Below are 11,511 nucleotides of genomic sequence, written 5' to 3' on the forward strand. Positions count from 1 at the left end.
TTACAGAGTCTGTGGCCCGTGACTTCAAATATATTTCTCCTTCTGGCCCCCAACAAAAAATGTTTGGACACCCCTGCAGTAGGCCAACCTCGCACCTCTGTAGTAGCCTGGTGAGTTTCTTGTCACAGAAGTCATCGTAGGCCAAACTCCTTCCCTCAACGACCTACAGGTCTGAAATCGCAGTATGTTGTTCAACTCGCACCTCTGTAGACGCCTGCTGAGTTTAGTGCCACAGACGTCACCGTAGGCCAAACTCCTTTCTCCGACCACTCAGAGTTCTGAAATTTCAGTATGTTGTTAAACTCACACCTCTGTAGTCGCCTGGTGAATTTTGTGCCACAGACGTCACCGTAGGCCAAACTCCTTCCCCCAACCACCTAGAGGTCTGAAATCGTAGTACGTTGTTCAACTTTCACCTGTCTGATCGCCTGCGAAGTTTAGTTCCACAAAAGTCATCGTAGGCCAAACTCCTTTCCTCACCGACCCACAGATCTGATATACAGTATGTTGTTCAACTTGCACCTCTGTAGAGGCCTGCTGAGTTTTGTGCCACCGAAGTCACCGTAGGCTAAACTCCTTTCCCCGACCACTCAGAGGTTTGAAATCCCAGTATGTTGTCCATCTGGCACCTGTGGGGTCGCCTGTGAAGTTTCGTGCCACTGAAGCCACCATAGGCCAAACTCTGTCCCCTGACCTCCCAAAGGTCTGACAATGTAGGATGTGGTCTAGGAGGCCCCCATCGGGGGTCTACACCCAAGGTTTGTGCGTCAAAACCTCTGAAGGCAGCAGACCATGAAGCATCCTCAAGGTCACATGCCAAGTTTTGTGTGTCAGAAACTACTGTAGTCCAAACTCCATCCCCCGACCATCCAGCGGTTTATTCTACCACTTTCCGAAAAGTAACCATAATTGCCATTTACAAAATTTATTGGCCTTTTTCTCAAAATCCAAATGTAACCAAACATGGTAATGTGGCATTATTAATAAGTGAGATCAGTGAAGAGATATAAGATGGCAAATGCCCAGAGAGTGATTTTTAGATAAAAATTAGCCAATGAGATTCTCTTCATGCAGCTAGTGAGGACCAACCAACTCTATCATGTAGTGTGCAGTGGTGAATAGTGTAAGGGTCACCAGTAATAAATCTCAAAGCAGAATGGTAGATTGAATCTAATGGTTTGAGAGAACTGGCAGATGCTTTCTTATAAATTACATCACCATAGTCCAGCACTGCTAGTATGGTTGCCTCCACTATTCATTTTCTAGTGTGCATGGGTTGTCGTGGAAATCGACAAATGACAGTCAACGAGCCGGGATGCCAAAAAGAGAAGGTTTTTATTTTGAAGTTGCAAAAAGGAAAAATAAAGCAAAAGCAATGGATGAAGAATGAGAGTAGTCAGAAAGATCGGAAAAGCCCCTTTCTGTGTCGACTGGGCATTTTTATACAGTCCCCCCCGCATACATGAGGCAATCCCCTCGTGATCTGTTTTGGAACAGGTCACTACCATATATGGAATAAAAGATTGGGACCTAACAAGAGAAAAGATGCTGAAAAAACACTGGACGTCTTGTTCTCTTAAAAAGAGGAACAGAAACCGCACGTATAACAGATGATAAGCTTTTTAGGAGAGAATAATTGAAAAATCAGAAAACTCCATTTGCTATGACCGACTTGTCTCCAGGCAGACTCCTGCTTTTATAGTCTTTGCCCTTAAGTCTGAATGAATGGCCTTATCAGAGAATATAAGTTCACATAACACTCAATGATAAACTACAAGAATATAGTGTAATACAAGAATTCATAATCAACTCTGTTACAGGGAGTAATAATACTGATTGAATGAATAATCAGTGTAATTGATTATGAATACATGAAGTAAATGTTGATTTTCCCTCACATTTCCCCCCTTTTAATCAAATTTTCATTTTGATTACACAATAAGAAAAAAAAAAAAATTCCAAGCATAAATGCTGATTACAATGATATATGTCCGTGTGTCCTTCTGTGATGGTCAAATGCACAATGTCCTGCTGTTGTCCTGCTCCCAGAGCAACAAGGAAAAAATACATTAAAATCTTTTTCTCGGAATTCAGGGTTCTGAAGGTAGGTAGCCCCACGTACGAAGAGCTTTATTCTGGCTCTTGATGTCTGCAATATCAGTGAATGAAAAGTATGAGTTGGTGTGTGATAAGACTATGTGTGTTCTTTTAATTAGATGTGTTTTAAGAGTCTCTGTATGTAGTGTACTTTGACGCAAACGAAACGTTGCTGAGTTACTCCCTCACTTCCTCTCCTCGGTCACAGCCAGGCACTGACGCCCCTGCTGTGTATTGTCTGCTGCTGTGGGCAATTCAGCTGCCCCTCCTTCCTGCTGCGGCCTGCTGAGGGTCAGACTTTTCAGCTGCTGTCTCGTCTCCTCCCGCTTGCTCTGTGAGCGATCTCTGTTGCTGCACAGCTGTAGAACCCTCGCCTATCAGTTGATCTGCGTACGTTGTTCTCTCAGCCACCTGGAAAGGCTCAATCCAGCCATGCTCGTTCCCCTTTCGTGCGCAATGGCGGAGGAGCCCTCACTCTGTGTCTGGACTGGTCCACCTTTGCACCACGTTCTCCTTCTCCCCCTGTGTAAACAGATCTGAAACGAGACTTTTATATTCATTATAATCATGTTTAAGGTTCTCTATTCATTTTGGAAGTCTGTTAAGGGGTCCTCCGTGTCTCCTTCCTGCAAGTTAAAATACATGGTTAAAATACATTTATCACACTTAACTGGAGCTCTAATTTCCCCTTGGAAGTTAACTATTTCATATTTAAATTTTGTCTGTGCACAGATTTCAGCCCAATTTTTGTTTTCTTACCTTCTTCAGTTGTCCTGATTTTCAGTTATACTCAATCATGATCTTTACTGTCAAAAGTGCTTTAAATCCCTAACATTTAGTCATTTTCAATTTTAAATTGCAACATTTAATTATCAACACCATTAATTACTGTTTTTTTTCCTTACTTTTGTTCACATCCCTTTCCCTTTTAGTGTAACTGCTTCCCCATGGCTATAACTAATCTCTTATAGCCAAATTAGCTTTTACAACCCCTTCCAATTTTCACCACCTAGTTTACCACTAGACACACACTATGTCTCATGCACACACACAAACACACACAAGTTCACCCACACAAGTACACATATACAAACTCAAACACTTCTGCTTCCACTCTCACAAACACTAACCAAGCTAAAGATCACACACCTCAACTCTGCAGCATCATTGTACAGACCATATTTTACTGCCTCACAGCCCGAGGCTGCTGCTTTAAACGCACCTGCTGTTAAACCTACCACTGAATGCTTCCTGCATATCTTCTTATATTGTATTGATAATACTACATAGATAATAAATAAGGAACAAACAAATATATCTGAATCATATTTATTATTATTGCTCCATGCAAACTTTTGATGATCAGCTGCTCTATTCTCCCATTCATCTCCACACTGATTGATAGAATATCAGGGCCCAAAGTTTTACACTCTGCACAAACTACACATACTGTGGCTTCTGTGTCAGGAATGGGTCCATGTTGATGTACTGGGCTTTCTTGGGTTACTCTTGCTTTAACTTTAGCCTCACCGCTTGTGGCTATATTATTTTACCTGCCACTTTAATTTTCTGCGGTGTGCTATTTATTAAGAAATTATGATTCTGACTTTATTCAGTTCCCAAGATTTTTATAAAGCCTTGATTTTTAGATTTAGTTGATTTTATTAAGTGCTTTAAGAATTTGGATAAGTGGAACGTGATTATTTTTCTCTGTATCAATCGTTCCATTACAAACAATAATATTATCAATATTAATAAACACAGATGTTATGCTTTGCTTTGTCCACGTTATTATAGCAAGTAAATCCGAACAATGCTTTACATTTACTTTTCAATATTTTCAATATGTATTTATGCATATACAATGCCAAGCAGACTGCTTTTCCCAATTATCAACAATACATCTATTTCCTTAAACAATTTTTCAAATCTCACTTACTGTTTCCCTTGCTCAAAAAGTGGCTCACATGTTGAATAGTGAAAGTTCAATTTTGTGATTTTTAAGTTTCTTATTTCTTCCTTTTAAATTAGGACTGAGTGTGTCTTAAAGTTAAGACTGTTACAATATTGCTGAAAGTAATTGCTCATCTGCATAGAGGTTGTTTTAAAACCAAACTTTAAAAAGATAAACAAGCTAAAAGTTTAAAAAATGCTCTATATCTATAAAATAAATATTGGGCAAATAATGGTGGCAATAATGATCATCTATTTACCTCTCCCCCTTTTTCTGAAACCGAATTTCTGTTTCAGAGAACTTAACACAAAATTGCTTCACCCTCTTACTGTCCATTTTGGCCGGTCTGCCCTGCCCAGGCCTCCACTGAACACACACCCCATCACGTCATTCATCCACTCACTCCCCCCTGGGCTGCGCTTCCCTTCCACGATGTTTTCTCCGTTTTCTGTTAAAATGCATGTGGTGGTCAGATCGAGACTGTGCCTGTCTTAGGTTGTCCCTTTGTCATATGTTGGGATCTTACCCGTCTTTGGCTAACCAGCCTATCACACTGAACCACACACAGCGTAGCAGCACTGCTTTATCAACATTCAGTGCTGTAGTGTTTCTGCAGGGAGCACAAACCCAGGTATGTCACACTGTCATAAATTCACACTCTGGTGTTCACCGTGAAAACCTGTGCAAGGCACCGAGTACCCATGGTTTATTATTTGTTATTATTGTATACAGATTTTCCTTATTACCATCAGTATCACCCTTTCTCTCCCACTGAATTTAGCTTAAATTATTTGCTTTGATAACACTGCTCTGGAATAGACCCAAAAGAGTGCATGTCAATGAATAATTATTCAGATTTGGCATCTGTATCTCACAGATGTACCACAAGGTTAAAGTTTGGTCCAGTTTTATTTAATATATATATAAATTATATTGCTGGCTCTGCTTCTTCAGATTGCAAACTTTACCATTATGCAGATGAAACAATTTTATATTGCTTAGCTGATTTTGTTCATGCTACAGCCAGAAAATTATGCATTTGTTTTATATGTGGCATTGTATAAGCATGAAAACTAAATCTATGCTGTTTTCCAGATCTCTTTCTAGTCTAATTTAATACCGTAAAGCAAAACAGAGAGCTGCATTTTTAAATACACTTTATTTCCCCTTATTTAAAATGAGAAAGACCCAATTCACTAATGCTTGTAGTTTCATTTTCAAATAAATAAGGTCTTTTCTCATTGGTTTCTGAAATCAACTATCCCTCTTATGAGGATCAAATTGTGACATAGAGAAATTAGATATTACATCCGTCTTATATAAGTCTCATTCAGCTAGGACTGAACTGAGATCAGTCTGAATGAGAAACGAATAGTAAGATAATTGACTAAATCACCTGATAGAAAAAGCTGTGTTTGGAATGGCTCACTCATTAACTCATTCACTATTCACTATGTAGCACTTTTCTATTTATTGAACTGATTATTTAAGAATCAAACAAAAAACCATGTTTATTTGTCCTGCTCTGAGGACATCTGACACAGCAGTACTGCATGGCATAGTATATTTTTATTTTTATTTTTAATTTGTTTTGCTAACCAACCCCATAATCCCTTTATTAAATTCTCTAAATTCTCTAATTATCTATCCAGTCACACACCTCTCTGACATTATTCAACAACTTAATTATTTATATTAACACTTCCCCAACCTTGCTTACATTAAAGTACACTGTACTCATGATTGGGTATTCACATTTTCACATTTTCATTTTAGAACTGTCTTATAGCGTATGCATATGTATATTATATTATATTTCTATTTCACATTAGTCACTGTCGTAATAGATGTCATTGCACTTTACTCTGTTAATTATTTAATTATTTATGACCATTAGTAACATCTACTGCACTGCTCCGTTTACAGATAGATCCTTACCTTGTATAGTTAGGTTTTTTGCCCTTATATTTTCTTATATATATATATATCTATCTATCTACCCATACAAAAGCCTTTTCCCCCTGTTCACCTCTGTCCCCCATTTTCACTGTGTATTACTCTATTTCCCTACTGAACTTATGTTCTATTTTCTATGATATCTCACAAGCGTTAATTCACAAATAACCAACCTCTCAGTCTAAAACCAATGGGCTGGACCAACTCCACCTACTTCACCTTGGACTCCTCCCCTGCAGTGGGACTCATCCATTTCCTATTTCGTTGTCACACAAGATTTCGTACACTCAACCAATCACATCGCTCGCCGGAGCTCCGCTCACACATAGTTTCACACACACTCCAACACATACGCACACACTTCTGTTTCGCGCACTCTGCCTTACACACACTCTTTAATTCGCTGCCATACACTTTCTCACTCACTGCCACACACACATTCTTTCTCTCCGCCAACACAAGATACACAGTTTCTGTTTCTCTCTCAGGAAAACTGGACCCGCACACTTTCACACTCACAGGTACACTTTTAATCCCTGTAACAGACACTCGTACAACCTTTTCTTTTCCTCTCTGTCAGTCGCACTGTCGCACACACTTCTGTTTCACTCACTCTAAACAGGAAAAAGCCGAGAGGAACCCTCTCACATTTGAGCGGATAACAACCAGACAGAAAAATTTAGAAGTGAAAAAAGGAAGCGGTGCGGAGCAAAGCCAAAAAAATTAGATATCAAAAAAAATTTTGGTAAGACACTAGTCTTTCAGCATCCCGTTCATTTTCCCTTAGAAAAATGTATTTTAACAAAGCTTCCCCCCCTGGCCCGAGCTCCCCGTTCTCAACACACAGATGAGCGGATCGATCCTTTCACTCACAAGCAGGTTTGCGATCCTATTGCATTCCTATTTGCTCACAGCCCCGTCAAACTGTGCCCTCCGTTTTCTCAAAAACCAGGGAAAAAAAATCTTTAACCTTTAAATATCGTCATACAAAGGCGGGTTATCCGGCCCCAGGAACTAGTTCTCTGGGTTATGCCCCAATCCCGGATCGAGGCAACCACACAGCACCAAAGAATCACATGTTCCTGGGTTTTGGCCTCTTAACCTCTTCACACTAAACTCACCTATGTGCCAGGGAGCCCCAACCAGACAAGGAAGGATAAAAAAAATATACTCACACGTGGTGCGGCTTCCGCGGCCCCGGACACCTCTCGACCCCCCCAGAGGAAAACGCCTTTTTTCCTCTAAAACAGTCGAGGTTTCTTAAGGTTGAGTTTTCTTTATAACCCAAGAGCGTCCTCCGTTTTCCTCCTGTGGTCTCGAGGTCTCGGCGCTCGGGAAGCCCACCCAGGGACGCCAAAATTTGTCGTGGAAATCGACAAATGACAGTCAACGAGCCGGGATGCCAAAAAGAGAAGGTTTTTATTTTGAAGTTGCAAAAAGGAAAAATAAAGCAAAAGCAATGGATGAAGAATGAGAGTAGTCAGAAAGATCGGAAAAGCCCCTTTCTGTGTCGACTGGGCATTTTTATACAGTCCCCCCCGCATACATGAGGCAATCCCCTCGTGATCTGTTTTGGAACAGGTCACTACCATATATGGAATAAAAGATTGGGACCTAACAAGAGAAAAGATGCTGAAAAAACACTGGACGTCTTGTTCTCTTAAAAAGAGGAACAGAAACCGCACGTATAACAGATGATAAGCTTTTTAGGAGAGAATAATTGAAAAATCAGAAAACTCCATTTGCTATGACCGACTTGTTTCCAGGCAGACTCCTGCTTTTATAGTCTTTGCCCTTAAGTCTGAATGAATGGCCTTATCAGAGAATATAAGTTCACATAACACTCAATGATAAACTACAAGAATATAGTGTAATACAAGAATTCATAATCAACTCTGTTACAGGGAGTAATAATACTGATTGAATGAATAATCAGTGTAATTGATTATGAATACATGAAGTAAATGTTGATTTTCCCTCACAGGGTAAACAGGATTTATTCTGATAAAGGAATCCAAGCTTTTGTCTGCACTTAATGGCAAGTTTGTTAATATTTTGTTTTATTCCAATTTAAAACCAACTTGAGTTCATATAGAGCAGTATGTAAAGTTTTTCTATTGCAGCATGCGCAGAATCTGCTGAGCAGTATAGGATTGAATCATCGGCATAAAGGTGTAATTTGCAGTCTAAGGTAGAGGCGACAAGATCATTGATAAAAATATTAAATAAAACTGGACCCAGGATTGAACCCTGGGCCACTCCTTTTGTTATGGGCTGTAGGTCTGATCTTATGTAATGAACCCAATAGTAGATCATGATCAACAGTATCAAAAGCTTTTGTGAGATCAATAAAAATGGCAGCACAGTACTTCTTGTCTGGGGCCATGTATAGATCATTTAAAACCAGTGTGGTTGCAGAGATGGTACTATGTCTTTCTCTAAATCCAGATTAATAGTTATACAGGATAGAGTTTTCATAAAGAAAAGACTTATTATTCACTAGGGATTCTAATTTTTTAGATGTTTTAGGTGCTTTGAGATTGGTCTGTAATTATTTAGATCTGCCGCATCTCCTCCTTTGCAGAGGAATAACATGAGCTGTTTTCCATATACTGGGAATTCTGCAAGATAAAATAGAAAGATTAAAAATGTATGTAATATGTTCTAAAATAACTGGGGTTGCGAGACGCAGAAGGTAGGGGTGCAGACCGTCCTCACCTATTGTTTTTCGAGGATTAATAGAGGAAAGGGCGTTAGCCACTATGTATGTAGAGCAGGTCTGGAGGGTGAAGATACTGAATTTCTGGGAAGCAGTAGTAGTGATGATGGGCTGATCCATGGGCAGGTTTGAGTCAGAGTTTTTAAATATCTGACCAGCTGCAGCAAAGTGTACATTAAAAGCTAGTCACAGTTCTTGTTGGTCCGGGATCAAATTACTATTGACTAGAATTTTAGTTGGGATTTGTTGGGAGTTGTTTTTGAGGGAGTTTACTGCTTTCCAGAAATCTTGTGGATTAGAGGAGCTAGTAATTTGATTGAGGAAATAATCTGATTTGGATTTTCTAATTGCAGAGGTGCATCTGTTTCTCAATTGTCTAAATGTAAGCCATGTAGCAGTGAGGAAATTTCTTCTGAAAACCAGGGGCTAGATCTGTCTCTTATTTGCAGTTTTTTGTATGGAGCATGTTTATTTGCCACTGAAAGGAATGGTTTCCTGAAATGTTCTAGTGCAACATCCACATCTGTACTTTCAAAAGTTAAGTGAATTTTGCTCACTGCTAAGTCAGAAAGAAAAGCTTGTTCATTAAAATTTTTTAAATTACTACTCAGCAACCTGAACAACAATCCTAGCTAGCTCAGATAACCAATAGCCTCCAGGATATCAACTTGCCCAGCTGAGAGTAGCCACTCTGGCTAGCTTAGCCTCTGCTAATCAGCCCCGTTAGCTCTCTCTCCCCCGCACCTTCGGCAACTGCTTTACCGATAAGCAAACCCTATAAATATGACGGAACTCCGGATTTGTGCAGAGGTTTTCTCTTGCAAATGTCGTTATTTTTTGCTAATTCACCGGTCAGTTCCGATTCAGCGTGTATTTCCTTTTTATATCGCGCCTTACCAGCAAGGCTTTGCATTGAGCTACTGCTATTTGGCCTAGCATTGAGAGTAGCACGTATTTCCTCAGGGAATTTAAGTTGGTTTTTGATCACCCTCATCAAGGACAATCTCAGGGGCAGTTATTGGTTCAGTTTCGTCAGGGAAACCGTCCTGTTTCGGATTATGTTCTAGAATTCCGTACTTTGGCTGCTGGTAGTGGTTGGAATGAACCGGCTCTACGGGTAATGTTCCGTTGTGGACTCAGGGCTGATGTGTTAGCCGAACTAGATTGCAAAGATGATGGATTGCTTTTGGATGAACTTATATCTTTGGCCATTAGACTTCATCAACTAAATCAGAGCTCTGCACCTAGTCGTAGAGCTGCTGTTTCAACTCCTCGTTTTGCTGCTCCACGCAAATCTGGATTTACTTCACGGGCCATGGTCAAGGATGAGGAACTTATGCAAGTAGACGCTACCCATTTGTCAAGAGAAAAGAGAATGTGACGATTACAAGCTGGACTGTGTTTCGAACTGTGAGATAATATCATGGTCTCATTACTGCCATGATTACTGTATTACTAGTCCCAAATTAATGATCCATTCCACTACTGTAGAGAGTCCTGGCCTGGAGTCGCTTGCACATATTTCTCCTGATTACTCTGACCTAAGTGAGGTATTTAGGAAGTCTCGTGCTACTCAACTCCCCACACATCATTCCTATGATGTGCTATAGAGCTCATAGACAATCAGATACCTCCCAAATCTGTTTTTACTAAACTTGATCTTCGCAGTGCCTATAACTTGGTGAGAATTAGGGAGAGAGATGAGTGGAAGACTGCCTTTTTTACCACTAGGGGGCACTATATATACTTAGTTAAGCCTTTTGGTCTCAAAAATGCTCCCTCCGTATTTCAGTCCTTTATAAACGATGTGCTTATGCTTGGAAGATTCGTTATAGCATTTATAGACGACATTTACTCCTCCAATATGCCTACACATGAATCCCATGTACGTGCTGTATTATCCTGTCTTCTTCAAAATCAGCTTTTTGTTAAAGCTGAGAAATGTGAATTTATGTCATTAGTGCTAAGGACATTACCATGGATAATAAGAAGGTTCAGGCTGTTGTAAATTGGCTGCTCCCCAAGTCAGTTAAAGGAATTTAGAGATTTCTTTGATTCGCCAATTTCTATAGAAGATTTATTCGCAATTACAGTTCTATATCAGCTCCACTCACCAATAGTGACTGTTGAAATGGAACGCCAGAAAGTTGGTTTGGTCAGAAGAAGCATCAGATGCTTTCTCTTCTCTCAAGAAGGTGTTTACTTCGGCTCCCCTGTTAAAACACCCAGATCCCAAGGAACCCTTTATAGTTGAGATTGATGCATCCAGTGTTGGGGTAGGTGCAGTTCTCTCCCACAATTTTGACTCTCCTAGTAAAATGCATCCTGTAGCCTAAATCGTGAACTTTTGGCTATTAAATTAGCCTTAGAGAAATGGCTACATTGGCTAGAGGGAGCATTACACCCTTTCATGGTAATAACTGATCACAAAAACCTGGAATACTTGAGATCTATGAAAAGTATGAATACACGTCAGGCATGTTGGTCTGTCTTCCTCTACAAAACCTTCTCCTTTACAATGCCCCCCAGACAAAACTTATGTACCTGTTTAGTGCAGAGCTAGTCTCATCACTTGGGCTCATACTTCTCCAACTTCAGGGCATCCTGGCGAAACCCGCACTTATCAATTATTAGAGAATCGTTTTTTGTGGAAAATATGCAATCTGATATTCACGATTTTGTCTCCTCCTTTACTGTTTGTGCTCAGAGTAAAACTCTCCGTACTCTACCTGCTGGTAAACTAGTACCCCTATATGCAGCCATACAAGATCAGATAGCAGATACT

At 40.0% G+C, this 11,511-nt stretch overlaps 1 long non-coding RNA gene across 1 annotated transcript; it reads right to left on the bottom strand.

Moving 5' to 3' along the window:
- Nucleotides 1-1,316: 1,316 nt before the first annotated feature.
- Nucleotides 1,317-7,989, bottom strand: LOC125786996 (uncharacterized). Its single transcript, XR_007428954.1, has 2 exons — nucleotides 6,566-7,989; nucleotides 1,317-6,513 (listed from the first exon to the last, which is right to left on the bottom strand). It is a non-coding gene; the product is annotated as an uncharacterized LOC125786996 (long non-coding RNA).
- Between the last annotated feature and the right edge of the window lie 3,522 nt (nucleotides 7,990-11,511).

The sequence above is a fragment of the Astyanax mexicanus genome, chromosome 22, assembly GCF_023375975.1.
Source record: "Astyanax mexicanus isolate ESR-SI-001 chromosome 22, AstMex3_surface, whole genome shotgun sequence".
In the NCBI taxonomy this organism is placed as follows: Eukaryota; Metazoa; Chordata; class Actinopteri; order Characiformes; family Acestrorhamphidae; genus Astyanax; species Astyanax mexicanus.